This window comes from Pleurodeles waltl, chromosome 11, assembly GCF_031143425.1.
Source record: "Pleurodeles waltl isolate 20211129_DDA chromosome 11, aPleWal1.hap1.20221129, whole genome shotgun sequence".
Lineage (NCBI taxonomy): Eukaryota > Metazoa > Chordata > Amphibia > Caudata > Salamandridae > Pleurodeles > Pleurodeles waltl.
Genome location: NC_090450.1, coordinates 489,440,678 through 489,463,761, shown reverse-complemented (window position 1 = coordinate 489,463,761; position 23,084 = coordinate 489,440,678).

The following is a 23,084-nucleotide window of genomic DNA, read 5'->3' as shown; positions in this document are numbered from 1 at the left end:
TTATAGCGATAAATTTACATACTTTTCTGGGCATGATACAAGAAAAGCAGAGTCATATTATTTTAAAATACCTCCGGCACAAATTAGGAAGATTTTGCTAACAGATACAAAACTGATTTATTCAGCTCCCTTTGTTTCCCGGCTCTCGATTGAGGGTTATGAATATTGGAAGAGCACTATTGACTTGAAAAGTGTATGAGGAGCACAAGATTGGCAGATACAGGGTAGGGAGGCTTTGTTTCGAGCATGCCTGATTCCTGTGCAAATTATTTTCTTAAATGACACTATTGAGCAGACATCCTGTCTGGGGTTAGCAAAAATTACTCCGGCAAAATTTAAGGATTGGCAACACTTTCTAAATGTTACAGAGGACAGGGTAGATGCAATGGTTAAGGCTGGTACCTATAATTCTTCACTTTCCAGTCCCGGCGGGTGGTTGGTATGGCCCACCGACACTAATGAGTGTCAAAGGCGTTTCTTGAACTCTTCAGGGTTTTTTTTAATTAACAGGCCGGACCCTCGCTTTATATCGGTTCAACATACAGGTATAGTTACAACATACAGTGTGGGTAAACTGTGCCAGCAATGGGTGCAAACAAACACGTTAACAGCTGTTAAGAGACACCTGAACACTCTTTCTGACAATATAGACTTGCAGGATTTTCTGCTGGGTCCTAGAAAACAGCGCTCGAAAAGGTTTTTATATGCTATGTACAATGAAATTTGAAAGCTTTCCCAAATTGAGGCTGCTGCGCGTTTAAGGCAACTAGATAAGGAAAATTTGGAAAAAACATTAGCTGTTGTCAACAATGGCATGAATACACTGTCCAACAGGATTTATTCACTATCAAATATAGGGCCTCATTCTGACTTTGGCGGGCGGCGGAGGCCGCCCGCCAAAGTACCGCCGTCAGAATACCGATGCGCGGTCAAAAGACCGCTGCGGTAATTCTGAGTTTCCCGCTGGGCTGGCGGGCGACCGCCAGAAGGCCGCCCGCCAGCCCAGCGGGAAACCCCCTTCCATGAGGATGCCGGCTCCGAATGGAGCCGGCGGAGTGGAAGGGGTGCGACGGGTGCAGTTGCACCCGTCGCGATTTTCAGTGTCTGCTTGGCAGACACTGAAAATCTTGGTGGGGCCCTGATAGGGGGCCCCTGCAGTGCCCATGCCAGTGGCATGGGCACTGCAGGGGCCCCCAGGGGCCCCACGACACCCGTTACCGCCAGCCAGGTTCTGGCGGTCAAAACCGCCAGAGCCAGGCTGGTGGTAAGGGGGTCGGAATCCCCATGGTGCGCTGCCTGCAGCGCCGCCATGGAGGATTCCCCAGGGCAGCGGGAAACCGGCGGGACACCGCCGGTTTTCCGTTTCTGACCGCAGCGGTACCGCCGCGGTCAGAATGCCCATGGATGCACCGCCAGCCTGTTGGCGGTGCATCCGCGGTCGTTGGCCTGGCGGTAGTCTACCGCCAGGGTCAGAATGACCCCCATAGTGTTGTCTGCTATTGATATCACTCAGACAGATTTGTCCCGGTTATATCATGGGCAAACACAGCTACGTTCCATCATGCAGCTAGGTTGGACATTACAGACACTGAAAAGTGACCACATTCCATGGAAGTATATTAATGGGAGTGAATTTTTCACTGCTTTTAATTTTTCCAGGGAACAAGAGACGATGGCTAAAAGGGAGGCTAGTTTCACCCTGCTTCAAGTAGAGAAATTAGATAAGTTGCCCTTCACGGTAGCGGAGAGTCCTTCAACTATCTGGCTCTTACACAGCATTATTAATTTACCGATTTCGACCTTTCGTTTCTCGAGCTGCCTGAAACATCTTGCAGTGGGACGATATGAGCAACTAGGAGATAGCTTTATTAAGGAAGAGTGGGAGTTGCCCTTTGACTATAGATGTCTGAACGGTGAAAGGGAGGTATTTCTTAGCGGAAGCGAATGTGAGACTGCTGTTCGTCATTCTATGATATGCACACAGGTGTCTCTTCACGGTCTTTGCAATGCGGGGGTCGCAAATTTGGCCTGTTTTCTGAAGGGTACTCCCGTCCCCTTGATTCGTCCAGTGTTTCATGTACTTTCCAATGGAAGTTATGTGGTACTGAACGATCAAAGCTGTTGCGGCATGCGACCTGGAATTGCCTACGCGATCTCGGTCACGAAGGTCGTTACGTGTTGTGGCCATGTTTTGTTTCCCCCCACACGAGAGATAAAAGTATCTGACATGTGGCCCCACATAGATACTATTAATGTGAACTATGACAAGCTGAGTAGGCTAAAGGCGCTATTGTTTCAGAAACAGGTCGCTTTGACATGCGCAAAAGAGACGTAGGCTCTCCAGATTGCGGGATCTTCAGCCGAAATACAATCCCTTTTAAATACTGATTTCCCCAAACACTTTGGAGAGCTGGTATCAAGAATATTCAATGCTTCGAGCACCACTGGGATTGTTCATTTCTTTAAGGCTGTCGGGTCTGGTTTCGTGTCCATCTTCCAGACTGTCTTCCGAGTCATCCCATCAGCCATCTATTCTCTCTTTTCAAGTGTGTTTGGTGGTTTTCCAATTATTTTGGCTTTGGTTGGCGGACTTCTGCTGCTATTTCTTCTGATTCATGGTGGTTGTTTCTTTCCAGCAACGCAGAGCAATGGAGCCACTCCCACCAACTCTGCTGTGCCGTGAGCGCATGGTTCGGATCTTCGGTGCACCTTTGCTGGTGGAACTGGAGTTTGACTGGTCGTTGTCATTTCGTCCACTTCTCTGGTGTGTACAACCAGTCTTCCGCTGCATATGGTGTCTCTGAACATCTGCCTATGGTCTGTCTTGCTGTTGCACCGACATCTCCTGTGGACCACGAACTGCTGATTTCCCCGATGAGGTTTCATACACGGTCATGCCCCTTGAGACTGAGGTTGCTTCGCGAGGCCACCTATGAGCCTTCCATTGTGAGATCTACCATGGATGAGGACACTGCAGCAGGTAACGATACACCAGGAAATACGGCTCACTTCTGCTCTGTGGATCCGTTTGTCTGCCCAGCACTCGACTTAACTTTGGACGATGTTGACTCATTTTTTAGATCCTTAACTGGTGACTTTGATGACATTCTTCAAGATCATGCGTATAACAAATAATTTGATGAATTGACTTGTCATAGTTGACATTAACATCTCCATATGTATTTTAACATATTTTTTTACACATACAAATGCTTTTTTTTTTAGCTTGTTTTTGCTTTTAGCTGTTAGTACAGAAGCAACTTTTTATCATTGGGGTCCCTGTACCTTCATCATACCTGTTACGACAATGGGGAGGGTGTAGTGAATCCTAGTTCGTTTTAATGGGATAACAAGAGTTAGCTTAGCCTCTGGCTTGTAGACTCGTGGCCCCGTCACCTAGTGACTTTTAACCTACTTAGCTTGCTCTGTCTTAGCCCATTTAATTATTTATTTCTTCTAAGATGGCTGCCTTGTTTATAGTTAGGCCACTTGTTATGAGTTACATTATCAGTGTCACTGCGCCAAGGCGTCAAGATCAAGCACCAAAGACAAACAAGCAGTAGGTGTTCACACTTAGGGATTTTCCCTCTCTATACTTTTGAGGTATTGTTGATATTAATTGTCGTCCCAAGCATGCCTGTTATCTATTGTTTAGGAATACACCTATGTCAGGGGACCTTGTAGATCTGTATAACTACATCACACTTTAGACAGATAATCAGAGGGGTTCCGACCAGAGGGCATCGCCCCCATCGCTGATACCGATGCTGCAGTCATCTTGACGCTGACCCAGTCTTCGTGTCCCTGCAGAGTCTGAGATAGAGACCTCATTCCAAGGTAACAAGGGTTGGGGGCTCCTCTCATGGACACGGCTTTGGCAGATTAGGTTTAGCAAACCCAGCTCTCCTTTAGGTAGGAGGTGAGGCCTATTCACTTTAGGGTATTAGGGCATATTCCATATTATATATCTCTTTCATGTATTGCAAAATGGTGGGGGTCTTCATAACAATGACTCTCTTCTTGACAATACTGTTACTTGCTATATTCATTATCCTAATCATTGCAGTCCATGCAACTTATCTCAAATTGCAGTTATGTTAAATAAAAACTATTATAACTTCACTGCATCTGTGTTACTGCCTTTGTTTGTATGAGACATAATATATCTGTGAGAAAAGAGTAATCTCCGTTTAACCACGACATTCCCTGAGATATCTTATTTTCGAGTCCATGCGTAAACGGCTGCCATAAATCACCTTTTACTATTGTGTTTCTGGTGAGGTGCTGCTAGTGAGCCGGTAAGGTTGGGACAACAGTTGCGACTTGTTGTGCGAAAGACGCAGTCGCCTACAAACAAAAGAACTGTCATCCTTAAACCAGCAGTCTTGCTCAGAGCAAGAGCCCAAACTACGACAGTCCGGTTTAAGCTCTGGGGGAGCTAGTTTTCTTGGTGTTCGATGTCCACTGACCAGTAGTTGGGGTATTGGCAGAATTATGTCACTGGAGGGCCAATGCCACCAAACTTGGCACACTTGCGAGGGTTTGTCCCGGTGGTCGTCGGTGCGTCGTCCAGTTTGGGGGAGATCGGCCGGTCACTGAAGTGACCCTCACTGGCTTGCTGCTGTTTGTTGGTTTGCAGAGTGGTACCTCCACTAAGAAGGGAGATCTTGGGTTATTGGCCAAGCCACGAGGTCCTAAGGGTTTGTTGAGGTTGGTCCTCAGCGGCAATTGTCAGGTCCTAGGTGCAGCAGGCAAGGTTTGGCACCTTTTCTTGTGCAGCAGGTTCACAGTTCTCGGGCTTTGGTTCTTCTTGGTGCTGTCTTCTCTTCTTCCTTTCGAATCTGATTTCTTGGTCCAGGGATGCCCACTAAATACTGAATTTAGTGGGCGATTTAGGGATAACCTGGTAGTGTCCAATGGGACACTTACCCTTGGGTGGCTACACCCACTATGATGACAACTTCCTGTGGGAAGGGTCACTGCCCCAAACCTAATTGGCTACTTTCCCTCCATTCAAGATGGAGGAAAATGAAAAAGAGGGTCCACCTCGTAGGCAACACCTTGGGCATGCCAGTTGAGCCCATTCCTCCTACCCTTTGTGAGGTTTCCCTCCTTTGCTCCCACCAAAAGTGGGGGTTTGCAAAGGTGGAGGTCAGCTGCTGCTAGCAGCAGGCTTGGGGTCGAGTTTCAAGGGTGGTGAGCCCTTTGAAGCTCACTGTCAGGACAGTGCACATTCGGGAGGGAGGGGGTGTTAACTCCTCCACCCAGTAAGGGCATTGTCTTAAAAACTGGAGAGGCAGGGCTCTCCCCCAAGGTTTGTATGTTGGCTGACTGGAGGTGGCAGCTAGATAAGACCAGTCAGCAATCGTGCCAGGATGGGTAGCTTTTGCAGGGGGCACCTGTAAGGTGACCCCTGGGTACTTTTAGGGATACATCCAATAGTGGCACCAGTTTGGATTTATCGTTCTGAGTTGTTTGATACCAAACAACCCAGGTTTCAGAGGGCCATCATGACTAGTATTGACCAGCGTCAAGCAAATATATTAAAATGGCTGCTCTGTTCACTCACTATGTCCCAGGTTTGGCAAGGACACAATGGGGGCATATTGCTCATTCAGCTGGGCCCTCATATATAATATGGAGCACCCTGCCTTATGGCTGTAAGGCCTGCCAGAGGGGTGTCTTACCCAAATGCAGTGCATGGTGGACAGGCACACAGGCAGTGTGCCATGTCAAGTTTGTATTTTAGTTTTGCACCAAAACACTCAGCCTGCAATGGCAGTACTGGGTGCATCTGGATGCATGGTGCTAGAGGGTGGTACAATCAGTGCTGCTGCCCTCAGCAGACTGCCCATAGTACCACATGCCCTTGACGCATAGGTGCCCACTTACTAGGGACTTATAGTGGTAGCTAAAGTTGTATCCAATTGTGCCAATGCATCACAGCCTATTTTAGGGAAAGAGCTCTGGCCCAGGGAACCTGGTTAGAAGGGGCCCTGGGCACTGCAATTTCTAGGACACATCAACATCAGGCAAAACGTTGGGGGATAACTATGTCAAAAAGAGGCCCTCTCTCACAGGAGTGCTTGACTATGATGGGCTTAATAATTTGTTTATGAAAAAACATGTTTTAAGTAACTGCTGCAATGACAAGTTGCATCAATATCTAGTAGACCAAGGTCCAATTTCTCCCCAAGAATTGGGAAAGAAAGCAGACCATTGGGTCAAGACAAGGTTGACAAAGAATTCCACTGGGGTGACCAACAGAAAGGGTTCATAAAGTCTCTCCAAGGGAAGGGTGGAGAGACACCTAAGGACAAGAGTCTTCACAAGGGCCCCAGAAACCTGCACATGAGCCTCTTTACAGTCCACAATTGGGTATAGGGGAAAAACTTTGAGCCCAAGAAGGCCTGGTATCACAACTGTAAACAGAATGGGCACCAAACTGGAGACTTGACCTGTCCTAGAAAGAATCCCCCTAGCACTGCTCCAGTTAGTACTGGTATAGCCATTCTCCAGGTGGGATAAACCGTGTGCCCAGAGCAAATCAGGGTCCACACTGAAGCTACTCTATTCTCTGAGGGAGGGGTGGATGTAACCACAGTTGCCGTCTGCCCATCTAATGTGCAAAAATAAATGGGACAAAAGTAGAAGCCCTGAGGGATACAGGTGCTGTGTCTCCATAGTGACAGATAAACGGGTTTCCCCAGTAGAGTATCTGACTGGACAAACATATCCAGTCACCAATGCTGACAATGTAACTTAAGTCCATCCCATGACTATGGTGACTTTAGAATGGGGAGGGGTTATTGGCCTGAAACAGGTAGTGGTATCTTCTGCAATCCCAGTGGAGTGCTTGCTAGGGCATGATCTGGAGTCCTCAGTTTGGGCTGAGGTAGAGCTCAAAACAAATACAGCCATGCTGGGAATCCCTGAACTGGTGTGTGTAAAAACAAGACCACAAAGCAGGGCACAGGGTGGAAAAGAAGTGTTGGAGCGTGGAATAATGGCCCAACTTTCCAAGAGAAAATGTAAGGGGACTAGGGGACCAGCCTCTGAACAGCAAAAGAAGCAAGATCTCTCTTCTCAGGAAGATGTCTTATCCCCTGAGAGAATGAGTCCATGGAGCTTAATCCTTACCAGGTAGAGTTCTTGGGCCCGGGGGGCCATCAAGGGGACAGCTGTGCCAGGGACAAGAGACTTCCCACTCTTGAAGGCCTGAGGCAGCAAGCAGCTGCGCAGGAGAAGGGAAATGTCAGTGGCTCCCACAGGCTCTATTGGGGAGATGGACTCCTTTACACTAAGGCCGGAAAACTCAAACCTGGTGCAACCAGGAGAGTGGTAGAGCCTCAGCAGTTTAGGGAGTTTATCCTAACTTTGGCCCTCGACATCCCCCTAGCTGGGCATCTGGGACAAACAAAAACATGGAGTAGGCTTGTCAACTACTTCTATTGCCCCAAATGTCCCAGACAGTGAAGGGGTTTTGTAGCTCCTGTGTCACTTCCAAAGCCAGTGGCAAGGCAGGTGGCCACCCAATGGCCCCCTCATTCCTCTTCCTGTGGTGGGGGTTCCCTTTGAAAGGGTTGGTGTGGACATTGTGGGTCCACTTGAACAACCCACAACCTCAGGGAATCAGTACATACTGATAGTGGTGGATCATGCTACCAGATACCCTGAAGCAATTCCCCTTAGGTCTGCTACAGCTCCTGCAGTAGCCGAGGTCCTGATTGGTATTTGTACCAGAGTGGGGTTTCCTAAGGAGGTGGTTTCTGATAGAGGTACAAACTTCATGTCAGATTACCTAAAACACATGTAGAATGAGTGTGGGGTGACTTGTAAATTCACCACACCATACCATCCACAAACCAATGGACTTGCTGAGAGAGAAAGACTTTAAAGAGCGTGATCATGGGGCTCCCTGAAAAACTCAAAAGAAGATAGGATGTCCGCCTGCTATGCCTGCTCTTCGCTTACAGAGAGGTGCCTCAGATGGGAGTATGTTTTTCCTCCTTTGAACTTCTGTTTGGCCACTCTGTAAAGGTACCTCTAGTACTTGTAAAAGAAGGCTGGGAGAGACCTCTCCATGAGCCTAAACAAGATGTGGTGGACTATGTGCTTGGCCTTCGATCAAGGATGGCTGAATACATGGAAAAGGCATCCAAAAAACTTAAGGCCAGCCAGGAACTCCATAAGTTGTGGTATGACCAAAAGGCTGCACTGGTAGAATTTAAGCCAGGGCAGAAAGTATGGGTTCTGGAGCCTGTGGCTCCCAGGGCACACTACAGGACAGATGGAGTGGCCCTTACCCTACCTTGGAGCAGTGTTGGAGTGCCATTGAAAGGAAGTGCCATTGAAAGAGAGGCCTTTGCTGTGGTTTGGTCACTGAAAAAGCTGAGACCATACCTGTTTGGTACTCACTTTACTGTTCAAACTGACCACAGACCTCTCAGATGGCTAATGCAAATGACAAGTGAGAACCCTAAACTTTTGAGGTGGTCCATATCCCTACAGAGAATGGACTTTTCAGTGGAACACAGACCTGGGACTGCCCTTGCCAAGGCAGATAGACTTTCCAGGTTCTTCCACGTAGACAATGAAGACTTTCTTGAGATAGGTTAGTCTTGTCCTCTTTCGGGGGGGTGGTGTAGGAATGTGCCATTGTTGGCATGGTTACCCCCCCACTTTTTGCCTGATATTGATGCCAGCTTTGATTGAGTGTGCTGGGATCCTGCTAACCAGGTCCCAGCACCAGTGTTCTTTCCCAAAATCTGTACCTTTGTTACACAATTGGCACACCCCTGGCACCCAGAAAAGTCCCTTGTTAAAGGTACCTATAGAATCAAGGGCCCTGTGGCCAGGGAAGGTTCCCAAGGGCCACAGCATGTATTATGCCACCCTGGGAGACCCCTCACCAAGCACTGCATTGCCTTTGCAGCTTTTGTGTTCTGGTGGGAAGAAAAAGGCAAAGTCAGCATGGCACCCCACTCAGGGTGCTATGCCCACTAACCACTGCCTGTGGCATAGGTAAGTCATCCCTAAAGCAGGGTGCACTATACCACAGGTGAGGGCATAGCTGCATGAGACATATGCCCCTACAGTGTCTACGTCCATTCTTAGACATTGTAAGTGCAGTGCAGCCATATTGAGTATATGGTCTGGGATTTTGTCATTGCGAAGTCTACAGCTCCAAAATGGCTCCACTGAATACTGGGACGTTTGCTATCAAACTTCCCAGCACAATATACTGACACTGATGCCAGTGTTGGATTTATTGAACAATGCACCCAGAGGGCATCTTGAGATGCCCCCTGTATTTTAATCAATCCTTTAGTGCAGGGCTGACTGGTCTGTGCAAGCCTGCCACTAAGAGATGAGTTTCTGGCCACATGGGGTGAGAGCCTTTGTGCTCTTAGTAGCCAGAAACAAAGCCTGCACTGGGTGGAGGTGCTTCACACCTCCCCCTGCAGGAACTATAAGACCTGGCGGTGAGCCTTAAAGGCTCAGGCCTCTTGTTACAGTGCCCAGGGCACCCCAGCTAGTGGAGTTGCCTGCCCCCCAGACAAAGCCCCACTTTTGGCAGCTGGTGGGAAAATTACGGAAAGCAGGAAAGAGTGACCACCTCAGCTAGGACACCACCCCTAAGGTGTCCAGAGCTTAGGTGACCCGCTCCCTGCAGAATCCTCCATCTTAGTTTAGATGACAGGGAACAATAGGGTTAGGTTTGTGTCCTGCACCCCAAACGGAGTGGACACAAGATGGATGTAGCCATCCACAGGGTCAATAGCCATTGGTAAGTGCCCTCTGACCCCTGTAACACCCCCAAATCCAGGATTTAAGGGCTCCCCTGAACCCAAGTTGTCAGATTCACGACAACCTCACAAGAAGAAAGAAGGACTACTGCTAATTTGAAACCCCAGCAGAGAAGAAGGTCAAGCCTCCAGTAGACTGCCTGCATCCCAAAGGACCAAGAACTCCTGTGGTGAGCAGCTAAGGACTTCAGAGCCTCCCCGGACCCGCGAGCTCTGACCACCCTGCACCCGACACCCACGGCCTGTGTCCTGGTGGCTCAGCCGCCTAGAGAGGATCCCGAGGTGATTCCGAGCACGTGCCCACCCTGGGTTGACCTCTCCTGTCCCCCATGACAAACCTGCAGTGTGAATCCAGAGGAGCCCCCCGACCGCGAAGGCTCTGGATGAAGATACCGAACGCCAAAAGGTACAATGCACCTGCAGCCCCCCTGGCCCTGGGGAACCGGACCTCCAGCAACGTTCAGCAGGTGGCCCTCCTACTTGTCCAGCCTGTGGTTTTCTAGGGCCGACCCTCTGGACCCAAGATTGCAGCTTCTAAGTGACCCCCGGGGTTCCCTCATGGGAAACCACTGGAAGCCCTTGCACCCGGCTGCCCCTGTGCCGCTGACGGTGTGAGTTTGGTGCCTACTTGTGCCCCCCCCCCCCCATGTCTGCCCTCCAAAGACTCGGGTACTTACCTGCCAGCAGATCTGAAACCCACTGCCCCCAGTCTCCATAGTAGCCCATGTTCAACTTGCTTCATCCTTGACCTCTGCACCCGGCCGGCCCTGTGTTGCTGGTGGTGGGTGTTTGGGGTTAACTTGAACCCAAACCAGTGGATTTCCTAACCCGCAGAGACTGGAACTGTAAGTGTTGTACTTACCTGCAAAACATACTAACTTTTCTTCCCCCCAGGAACTGTTCTGAAAATTTCACTGTCAACTTTTAAAACAGATTATTTATATTTATTCAAAAACTGTATGACTTACCAATTCCAATTAAGGTGGTATTGATACATATGTCAAATATTTATTTATGTACTTACCTGCAACTTGAATCTTGTGGTTCTAGAAATAAATTAACAAAATATATTTTTGCTATATAAAAACAATTGGTCTGGGGTTGTCATTGGTCTGGAGCAGCGCCTTGAGACCCTCACGGGTGAGTAGTACACTTTACAAATTCCTGATTGATTGATTGATTGTGTGCTTCTTCTATTGTCTCTGTGTGTACAACAAATGCTTTGCACTACCCTCTGATAAGCCTAACTGCATTAGTATTATTTACTTTAGCGTCTGTTAAGTCACTGGGGAACCTCTGCACTCTGTGCTCAATATATCTCATTTTGATATAGTATATACAGAGCCAGCTTCTTACACATGTTTATTCTTCTGGAGTAACTCAATAGGCAACCTCTTTACCTGTCTCTTCTAGCCAAATGTGATAGTCACAACAAGAATTTATAATAGCCTGTTGTGTTTTATGCTGGAAAGCAAAGACTATGGGACCAACGAACAAACCTTTTCCCACCACCCGTCATTGCTGCGCTGAAGGCCTTCAACTTTATGTATCTCAAAAAAGCCAACCCAGTTGAATACCGTAGGCTGTCTGAGGTTGAATAATGGACAGCAAAGAACTTCCTCAAATTAACGAAGCTAAGCTAAATAATTGTACTTGAGTGTCCAGTACATCCCAGTCTCCCATCTGTTCAAATTGCTATTCATCCTTGGTAATAATGTTCCCTCAGCAAGTGGGTCAAATCCTCGTAATGAATGCTTCTTAAAAATGACTTTCAGGCACCAAGATTAAATGATTGGTTAGTACATCCACCAGCCAGCCTCCTCCTGTTTTGTCTTGCAATACTTTACATTCTTCTGTAATAATGGAAAGATTCTCAACGTCTTATGTGGCTCCTATGCCACAAGGCTGCACCAGTGCTACACCAAGAAATAAATAAGTCTTTAGGACATATTACATAGTGTCTCAGTGTATAAGCACCATTTTTCCTCTGTGTTCAATAAAGTACTTCCATATTACAGATGAGGTGACCAACGCTTCTGCTGCTCCCTTTGTAATAACGTTTACACAAGCATGTTTCTGCCTATGCAATGCCATCGAGCCTCCCCTTATTTGTATGTCTCCATGTGCCCATGTAATTTGGGGAACATCTTTGCGCCTCCTTAATTAAAATTTACTGTTTCTAAATTTGAATGGGATTTTTTTATTGTGTTGTGTTTTCACTTTGTTACTATTTAAGTGCTGCATATATATTTTATACAGTGCCTCTAACTTATGCCTGACCAAGTTACCAGAGGGTTAAGCACAGGTTAATTTAGTGACTTTTTGTTTTTCATAATGGCAAGGATTGTGGCTGTTACGTCAGTAGGGATTCACCCACTAAATTAACAACCTAATTTCTCACACTTGCCTTATTTGAAACTTAAGTACACTTACTCCTTCCAACCAGGATGTTCCTCGAGGTATATCATTTCTCTTAGACATATTACATAAATACTTACATTAACCGCTTTATGAGGAAGACATTACAGGTAGAGGTTTAGATTTTTTGGCAAGGCTTTTATTTGTTAATAATTTATTTGATTTGAGAAAAATAATTATTTACTTTCATGTGCTTTCCATTAAGTAGAAAACGAAAACATTTCTGCTTACTTTGTACTTGTATATCTAGCTATAATAATTTTTAACACCAATGTTGTGGTTTTGCTGTGTTTAGGATGTGTCCTATGTGATTATTGCTGAAGGAAAACAATATGTTCTTCATTTAAAGCAAAAAACGTAAGTAGTCAAACCTTTCCTCATCCATTAGCAATTGTCATGTTTTAGAAATGAAGAACACAAAAAAGTGATGGATAGAATGCTTAAATAAATTTCAGCTATTAGTTCTAACTTGGGGCTGTATTCCAGCCCAATGTTTTAAGCTGAATATGCCATTGTGCCAAAACCAGGTCCTCCTGAACCAGAACACAGGGTGAAGGCTGTGCATAGCAGGAGCTTGGCCACCTAAGAATGCCTAGTGCTCTGCGATGGCTGTTTGGAATAGGGGCTAGCCCACCTGAGGGGGTTTGTCTGGAAGGATTGATCTCTCTGTCAAGAGGTTTAAACAAGGTGAAGGTTGTGTGTAGTAGGATATTGGACACATAAGGGTGTCTGGGTATCTAGAGGGAATGTGATCTACGTACAATGTTGTGTACATGGCAAATACTAGTGGTTTGGCCACCCAGTTGGACTTGGATGTCTTGGGAGGGTGTCATCTCTGTGAACAGTTGTGTACATGGCAGAGGCTTTGAGTAGTAGCGGCTTGTTTGCGTAAGGGGTCTTTGGTGTCTTGAAGAAGTAGGCTTTACTATAATCGTTTTATATATGCACATATGTGCATGTGACTTATGGTTTACTTGATTCTACACTGTAGGAGGCTTGCCTGGCTTATAGTGGGTACCTTGTGGTACTTACACCTTGTGCCAGGTCCAGTTATCCCTTATTAGTAGAATAGAGGTGTTTCTAGCAGCTTAGGCTGTTAGAGGTAGCTATGGCAAAGCAGCTTAGGCTGAACTAGGAGACATGCAAAGCTCCTACTATACCACTTATATCATATAGCACTATGGCAGTCATTACAACATTGGCGGTAAAAGCCGCTTACCGCTGTGCAGAAGACCGCCAACACACCGCCGCGGAATTCCGCCACAGCTATTATAACCCACATTTCGGAATCTGCCAAAATTCAGACACCCACACAAGTCCGCCACACCAAAGGTCAGTGATAAACAGGCGAAAACAAAACCGACACTGTCACGCCAACAGAAATACGCCCACACTATCACGACCCATGAATCCACTCAAAATACACACACATTTCCAAAACACAGCCACATTGGACAATTCAAAATACACACTCCTGATACACATACACACACCACTCCCACACACCCATTACAATATAAAACACACACCCACATCACCCACAAACCCCCACGACCAGAATCACAGAGAGAAGGCCAGAGAGAGACACCACCATCAACAAACTAGCATCCACAGGCACACAACACCATCACCCACATAACTTCCACGCACCTCACACAACACACCACTACATATCACCACACTTATCACCACACACTCCACCCCACACATCACCCACACCACCCCATGGCACGGCAAAGACACCCCAGGTTCTCGGAGGAGGAACTCAGGGTCATGGTGGAGGAAATCGTCCGGGTAGAGCCACAGCTATTGGGAGCAGAGGTGCAGCACACCTCAATTGCAAGGAAGATGGAGTTATGGCGAAGAATAGTGGACAGGGTCAACGCAGTGGGACAGCACCCAAGAAATCGGGAGGACATCAGGAAGAGGTGGAACGACCTACGGGGGAAGGTGCGTTCCGTGGTCTCAAGATACCACCTGGCGGTTCAGCGGACTGGCGGCGGACCCCACCTCCTCCCCCACAACTAACAACATGGGAGGAGCAGGTCTTGGCGATTCTGCATCCTGAGGGCCTCGCAGGAGTAGGTGGAGAAATGGACTCTGGTAAGTCAAAGCTTTATTATTACATCCCCCACTCTCTCTGCATGCTATCACATACCCCCACCCTCACCCCCAGCACCCCAACTCCTCACATATATCCCAACATCACAAACCACTCATCCCAACACCAAACCCTGCATGCAACAACAAAGCATGGACACCAATCACCAAAGCATGCCTACTGCACATACCCATACACCCCCCTAAACCATCATCACACAAGGTCCCACACAGGAATGCTAGCACTGGGGTACACGGTCACCCACCCATTGCACACCATTACAAACACAGATTTAATAAACATCCTTTTATACCCCTGCAGGACCCCTACCCAATGTCACCGGACAGAAGGGTCCACACATGTCCACACCACCAACAGAAGAGGCCCACAGTGATGACAGCACCTCTGTCCAACTGGATCTAGATGACCAGCCCGGACAATCGGGGACCTCGGGATAGTCGGTTCCCCTCACAGGCACAGGCCACCACAGACCTTCCCCCCTCTGGAAACACCAGCACAGCACCCACCCAGCGGGCCCATACCTCCGTCACCAGGACACGTCAATCAGCAGTGTGTCCACCACTACAGGGAACCCAGGATAACCCACCACCCCAACAACAACAGGGACCTGGGGGCAGTGGTAGTGGGCACACGGTCCAGGGGACAGAGGCCCAGGAACACAGGGGAACTGGGAGGGCTGCTGTGCGACAGGGGGCGGACAGGCCAAGGGAACCCACTCTCCACGAGGCCCTCTCCTCCATCATGGGAGCCTACCACCACTTCCAGGAGACGATGGCAACGGTACTGGCCAAGTTTCAGGAGACCGAGCGCATGCAGGAGGAACAGTATATGGGCTTCAGGGAGGAACTCAGAGCCATCAGCTCCACCCTGGGCACCATCGTAGGGGCGCTGAAGGAAGTACTCAACACCAGGAGGGACACTGTGGCACTACAAGGGGCCCCTGACACTAGCATGGATGATGAACTCCCCACCACCTCCGCCGGCGCTAGTGGACAGGACGCCCACCACAGGACCAGCACCCCACCCCTTGCAGAGGGAGAACCACCCTGCAAACGGTCCCTGAGATCCAGGACAAAGACAGAGCACGATGCCAAGACCCCCACCAAGAAATGAGACCACCCTGATTGTCATCCTACTGTCCCACTTTGTCACCCTGTCCATACTTAAACTGCCCCAGCTCCACTTCCTATGCCCATATGGGTAATGCACCTGTGAGACTAATGGACTGGACTCTGCCATGGACATTCCTCCGCCATCACCCCTCACCATTTCACTACCCCCTCCAATATTGAGCACTTAAATAAACACACCTAAAGCACAAACGATCTGGAGTCTGTCTGTGATTTCGAAATAGTGTATTAGCAATTACAGTGACAAAATGCTTTTTAAATAGTAATGTCAACATACCTATGCCACACAGCTCTAGGCCATGAGGAATCTAAGCAGATGTCACACAGTGGGACCCACATCTGTGAAATCGTATGGGAAAGTGACAACTCAGTGACCATACACTGGGTGAAAATGACAGACAGTAGAGAGGTAGTAGTGTTAAAGTACATGTAGTAGGCAGGTTTGTATTCTTACCTGTTTCTCCCTGGAACTATTGCAGGATCACTAAGTCCCTGTTGTGCATGTCTTCTTCCTCTGCTTCCTCCTCTTCACTGTCCACAGGCTACACAGCTGCCACAACACCGCCATCTGGACCATCCTCCTGCAGAAAAAGCACCTGTTGTCGCAAAGCCAAGTTGTGAAGCATACAGCAGGCCACGATGATCTGGCACACCTTCTTTGGTGAGTAGAATAGGGATCCACCTCTCATATGGAAGCACCTGAACCTGGCCTTCAGGAGCCCGAAGGTCCGCTTGATCACCCTCCTAGTTCGCCCATGGGCCTCATTGTAGCGTTCCTCTGCCCTTGTCCTGGGATTCCTCACTGGGGTCAGTAGCCATGACAGGTTGGGGTAACCAGAGTCACCTGCAAATGGCGAGGGACAACTGTTAGGCACACACTAACCTGTAGGGATAACCCCAGACCCAGACAACCATTCCCAATGACTTGCTTCCAGGTGCTCACCTAATAGCCACACACGGTGCCTCTGGAGTTGCCCCATCACATAAGGGATGCTGCTATTCCGCAGGATGTAGGCGTCATGCACTGAGCCAGAGAACATGGCATTCACATGGGAGATGTACTGGTCGGCCAAACAGACCATCTGTACATTCATGGAATGATATCTCTTCCGGTTTCTCTACACCTGTTCACTCCTGTGGGGGGGGACCAAAGCCACATGTGTCCCATCAATGGCACCTATGATGTTGGGGATATGTCCCAGGGCATAGAAGTCACCTTTCACTATAGGCAAATCCTCCACCTGAGGGAAAACGATGTAGCTCTGCATATGTTTCAGAAGGGCAGACAACACTCTGGACAATACGTTGGAAAACATAGGCTGGGACATCCCTGATGCCATGGCCACAGTTGTTTGAAATGAGCCACTTGCAAGGAAATGGAGAACTGACACCACCTGCACTTCAGGGGGGATTCCTGTGGGATGGCGGATTGCTGACATCAGTTCTGGCTCCAACTGGGTACACAGTTCCTGGATTGTGGCACGGTCAAGCCTGTAGGTGATAATCAAATGTCTTTCCTCCATTGTCGACAGGTCCACCAACGGTCGGTTGACCGGAGGATGCCGCCATTTCCTCACATGTCTCAGCGGTTGGTGCCTATGAAGGACAACAGCGAGCACAGAGTCAACCAACTCAGAGGTACGTACCCACAGTTTACACAGAACACCATTCATACACAAAAGGTGGCCTGTATGTGTGTTGATTCTAGGCCTAGGTCTGTGTGACACAGTTGAAAATGAAGCCATGTGGGCCCCTGAAATGGCGGCTGCCTGACCTCTAAAGTGGGACAATGGGATGTGAGGTAACTGCGCTGGCGTTGTACACCGTCGCTGTAGGCAGTTGAAGACCGCGGCGCAATGCTGCATTGGTTAACATTGGACCCTATGGGCCCCAGGAGCCAATGGCGATGTACGCCGGCGGTGACGGTACGCACCGCCGCGGACGTGACTGCCATTTTCTATCAGTTCAATCACTCGCTACCTGATCTTCGACAGGAGAGGACCTACACTGCAAGTGCTGCTGTGACCTCAGTCAGGAAGAGACAATGGCTCGAGTGTCTGGGGAAAGGGCCCCTGCCTTCACATTGGAGGAGTTGGAGAAACTCGTTGATGGGGTCCTCCCCCAGTACAAGCTACTCTACGGTCCTCCAGACAAACAGGTAAGTACAAAGGGAGCATGTTGTATGGGCTATGCCTTTGTGGAGAGGGCTGGATGTAAGAAGGAAGGGGGCAGAGTGCTGCGTGCATGAAAGACAAGACGGTGAATGCATGTGCCACATGGCAAGGGTAGGGATGGGGGCCAATCACTTTGACGGTGCAGTTGGTAATGACTTCTCTTTTTCCCCTGTACATTTCATGTAGGTCAGCGCCTACCAGAATTCCGTAGGCAAGGCCCCTCCGTAAGGCAGGCCATGTGGCACCCCACCCCACCTCTGTAGAGTGCCAAGTACAGCTATTCATGCCCCTGTGTCATCTATGTGTGCAGATGTCGTCCATAGCCTTGTAGGCCATTTCCCAGGAATTGAACAGTGGAGCCCAAGAGCGCAGCGTAGTGCAGGGGGCTTCTGTGTCTGTCGTGTCCGCCAACGGTAATGCATGCACTCAACATTTCTTTCTTCTGTTCCCCCCCCCCCCCTTTTTGTGGTCTCCCTGTTCTTGTGTGCATTAGCATCATCAGGCAGAGGAGCAGTGGCGCCGGAGCACGAGGGAGCTGCATCCCACATGGCCCTGGAGGGCGACACTACGGAGTCTGAATTCACCAGTGGGACGGAGGGCGAGGGGAGCTCCACTGTGGGGACAGGAGCTGAGACCAGCGACACAGACTCGTCCTCTGATAGGAGCTCCCTTGTGGTGGCGGCAACCTCTGTGCCCCCTGCATCTACAGGTACAGCTGCCACCCTCCCTACTAGCACCGCCCTCCCAGCAGCCCCTCAGCCTTTGCCCCGTGCCCGCTCACCCAGGAGGGTGGGCATCACCTTCGCCCCAGGCACCTCAGGCCCTGCCCCAGTCACCCCTGCTGCCCTCAGTGAGGAGGCCATTGACCTCCTCAGGTCCCTCACTGTTGGGCAGTCTACCATTTTGAATGCCATCCAGGATGTAGAGAGGCAGTTGCAACACACCAATGCATTCCTGGAGGGCATTCATTCTGGTCACCAAGCTTTTCAGACTCTGGCCTCAGCACTGATGGCAGCCATTGTCCCTGTCTCTAGCCTCCCCCCTCCAACTTCCTCCACCCCGACCCAATCCCCTGTACCTCTGCCTATCCCATGCACAGCATCAGACCAGCCTGCACACACATCAACACACAAGGGAAGCTCAGGCAAACATAAGCACCACACATCCCACAGGCACTCACGCAAGCAACACACACATGCAGACACACCAACATCCACTGCCTCCAATGTGTCCCCTCCTCCTCGTCTCCCTCCTCCCTCCCAGTCTCGTCTACACTCATACCTGCATGCACTACCTCTACAGCCACTACGTCCCTCTCCAGCACACCCACCACCACCGCCCCGCTCATGTGCCGTCACCACCCCCACTACCATTCACACGTCCCCTATGTCCTCTCCCAGTGTGTCTGTGACGCCCCCTCCCAAGATACACAAACGCAGGCACACACCCACCCAACAGCCATCCACCTCACGACAGCCTCCAGCGCATGCACCTTCACCCAAAGTCACCAAACGTACACCTCCTACAGCCACCACCTCTTCCTCCACTCCCAAACCCCCTCCAGGTTCCCGTCCCAGTATGTCCAAAAACCTTTTCCTGTCCACCCTTGACCTCTTTCCCACACCTCCCCCACCCCGTCTATCTCATACGTCCCGAAGTAGCACCTCAGCCACAACATCTCCGGGACCAGTGGTGCCTGTAGTCACCGGAATGTGGAGTGCACCGGCCACCAGGACAGCCAGTATGGCACGGAACCACAGCACAGACAGTCCCCCACCTGTTAAGCATCAAAAGTTGGCCAGTGCCCGGCGGGAGAGGGGGAAGACTCCAGCCACCAAAGCCGTCCCAGGGGTCCCGTTGGGAGTGTGGAGTCAGCTGTGACACCTTCCAAGGTGGGGAAGGGCCACAAGAAACCCGGCAAATCTAGGAAGAGCAGCACGGCGGAGAAGACCGCCATCATCCCTGCTGCCCCTGAGGCCACTGCCAGCCCCAGCCCAGCTGCCCCGGAGGCCACCGCCAGCCCCAGCCCAGCTGTCCAGGAGGCCACCGCCAGCCCCAGCCCAGCTGCCCAGGAGGCCACCGCCAGCCCAGCTGCCCAGGAGGCCACCGCCCGCCACAGCCCAGGTTCCTAGTAGGCCACTGCCAGCCCCAGCCCTGCTGCCCAGGAGGCCACCGCCAGCACCAGCCCAGCTGGGCCATGAAGGACCGCCAGGAAAAGGGCCGTTGGGCCATGAAGGACCGCCAGCAGCTGAGACCCTGCAATGTAGACCGCCATCTGAAACTGCTGAACAGGGCACCGCCATCTGTAGCACCGCTGAACAGGGCACCGCCATCTGTAGCACCGCTGAACAGGGCACCGCCATCTGAAGCACCGCTGAACAGGGCACCGCCATCTGAAGCACCGCTGAACAGGGCACCGCCATCTCAAGCACAGCTGAACAGGGCACTGCCATCTCAAGCACCGCTGCACAGGGCACCGTCATCTCAAGCTACGCTAGCCCATGAGTGGCAGGGGCACTGACGCAACTGGGTCCGTCACGGGGTGAATGATGCACTCTGGGCACCAGTCCCCCTCCAGAACCAGTGGAGAAATCCATCCACTACCTCTGTCCATAACAGGATGAAGCACTCTGGGCACCAGTCCCCCTCTAGAACCAGTGGAGAGATCCATCCACTACCTCTGTCCATAACAGGATGAAGCACTCTGGGCACCAGTCCCCCTCCAGGACCAGTGGAGACTGTCATCCACTTGAGAGGCTGTGGCTTTGCACTCCCCAGGATTGAACAGTGGGCAACCCACCCACTGTAGAGACTTGTGAGACTGTGGCTTTGCACTCCTCAGGATGCAGCAGTGGGCAACCCACCTACTGTAGAGACTTGAGAGACTGTGGCTTTGCACTCCCCAGGATTGAACAGTGGGCATGTGGCCCCCTTGTGGATTTGGCGTCGTGCACTCAACCGGCTGAGGTGCCCCCCCCTTTCCCTCCCCCTTAGGTGCCTGTTTTCTTGCTCTCTGATGCCCCTGCAGTGTTCTCTCCGTCATGGTCGGGGATCTTGTGTGGGCCTCACCCATACCGTGTGGTCCCAGTGTTCCACTGACTTTCTTTGTGCAGTACCTGGACTACTATGCCTGGTATTTATTTTGTACATTGTGTATATATATATTTCTGCCTACTTATTTTTAATATATTCCGATGGTTACACTCATTTTCTTTGGTCTTTGCATTCTTCCGAGGGAGGTTAGGGGGGTGTAACTGTGATGTATTGATATACATTAGTGTGTGTGTTGTGGTGGGTGAGGGTGGGGGTGTTGCGTGTGTGTGTCCCTGTTTTATGCCTCCCCCCTCCCCTGTGTCGTAGGTGCTGTACTCGCCATGGTATTCGCCGCCGGCGTTCGTGCTCCTGGTAGAGGAGCAGGAAGACTATCGCAGGGAGAATTTGGAGTTCCGGTTCCATTGTGTCCTCATTCCTCGTGGAGTGTGTAGAGGTGAGTGTTTTCCCTTCGAAATTCCTGTTTCCGCCGTGTTTTTATCCGCTGTGAATCCACCCCGGAAAAGGTGGCGGATTAGTACGTTGTGATACTGTGGGCGGTACATTGTCTCCCGCCTGTCTCTTGGCGGTGACTGCCACGCTGTTTGTTTGTAGCGCTGTTGCGGTCTGAGTGTTAAAGTGGCTGTCTTAGTTGGCGGTTTCCGCCACGGTCGTAATTGCAATTTTTTTACCGCCGGCCTGTTGCCGGTCTTACCGCCGCTTTAACACCGTCTGCCAGGGTTGTAATGACCACCTATATCATAAGAAAACACAATACTCAGAGTTACTAAAAATAAAGGTACTTTATTTTAGTGACGATATGCCAAAAGTATCTCAGAGGATACCCTCACTTAGGAGGTAAGTAATATACACAAATTATATGTACACAAACCAAAGTCAGGTAAGTAACAGTAAGAAAAGTAGTGCAAACAATGTAGAATCACAATAGGATGCAATAGGTAGAAATAGGCCTGAGGGCAACACAAACCATATACTCCAAAAGTGGAATGCGAATCACAAATGGACCCCAGGCCTATGGTAGGTTGTAGAGGGTCGCTGGGACTGTGAGAAAACAGTAAGGGTGTCCAAAATACCCTACCCCAAGACCCTGAAAAGTAGGAGTAAAGTTACCCTACTACCCCAGAAAGACAGTATAGTCGAGATAAGGGATTCTGCAAGAACCACAACTGCTACCAAAGCACTGAAGATGGATTCCTGGACCTGAGGACCTGTAAAAGAAGGGGACCAAGTCCAAGAGTCACGCAAGTGTCCGGGGGGGCAGGAGCCCACTAAACCCCGGATGAAGGTGCAAAAGGGCTGCCTCTGGGTGGAAGAAACCTAAGATTCTGCAACAACGGAAGGTGCCAGGAACTTCTCCTTTGGTCAGAAGATGTCCCACGGCGTGCTGGAGGATGCAGAAGTGTTTCCATGCAGAAATACTGCAAACAAGCCCTGCTAGCTGCAAGAGTCGCGATTGAGGATTTTGGGTGCTGCTGGGGCCCAAGAAGGACCAGGATGTCGCCCCTTGGAAGAGGAGACAGAGGGGGCGCTCAGCAACTCAGAGAGCCCCCACAGAAGCAGGCAGCACCCGCAGAAGTACCGGAACAGGCACTTAGAAGATCTGAGGACAGTGGTCGACTCAGAGCCACAAAGGAGGATCCCACGATGTCGGAGTCCAACTCAGCGAGTTGGGCAATCCAGGACGGAGTACTGGGGACCCAGGCTAGGCTGTGCACAAAGGAATCCTTGGAAAAATGCACAGAAGCTGGAGCAGATCACGCAGTACACAGGTTTGCTGTCTGGCGTGGGGAGGCAAGGACTTATCTACACCAAATTTGGACAGAAGGGCCACTGGACTGTGGGAGAAACTTGGACCCAGCTCCTGTGTTCCAGGGACCACGCTCGTCAGGATGAGAGGGGACCCAGAGGACCGGTGATGCAGAAGTTTGGTGCCTGCGTTGGCAGGGGGAAGATTCCGTCGACCCACGGGAGATTTCTTCTTGACTTCCAGTGCATGGTGAAGGCAGACAGCCCTCAGAGCATGCACCAACAGGAAACAGTTGAGAAAGCTGTCAGGATGAGGCGCTACAATGTTGCTGGTAGTCGTCTTGCTACTTTGTTGCGGTTTTGCAGGCGTCCTGGAGCAGTCAGCAGTCGATCCTTAGCAGAAGTCGAAGAGGGAAGTGCAGAGGAACTCTGGTGAGCTCTTGCATTCGTTAACTGAGGAATAGCCCAGAGGAGAGACCCTAAAAAGGCCCAAAAAGGAGGATTGGCTACTGAGAAAGGAGGCTTGGCTACTGAGAGAGGTAAGCACCTATCAGGAGGGGTCTCTGACGTCACCTGCTGGCACTGGCTACTCAGAGCTGTCCATTGTGCCCCACCACCTCTGAATCCAAGATGG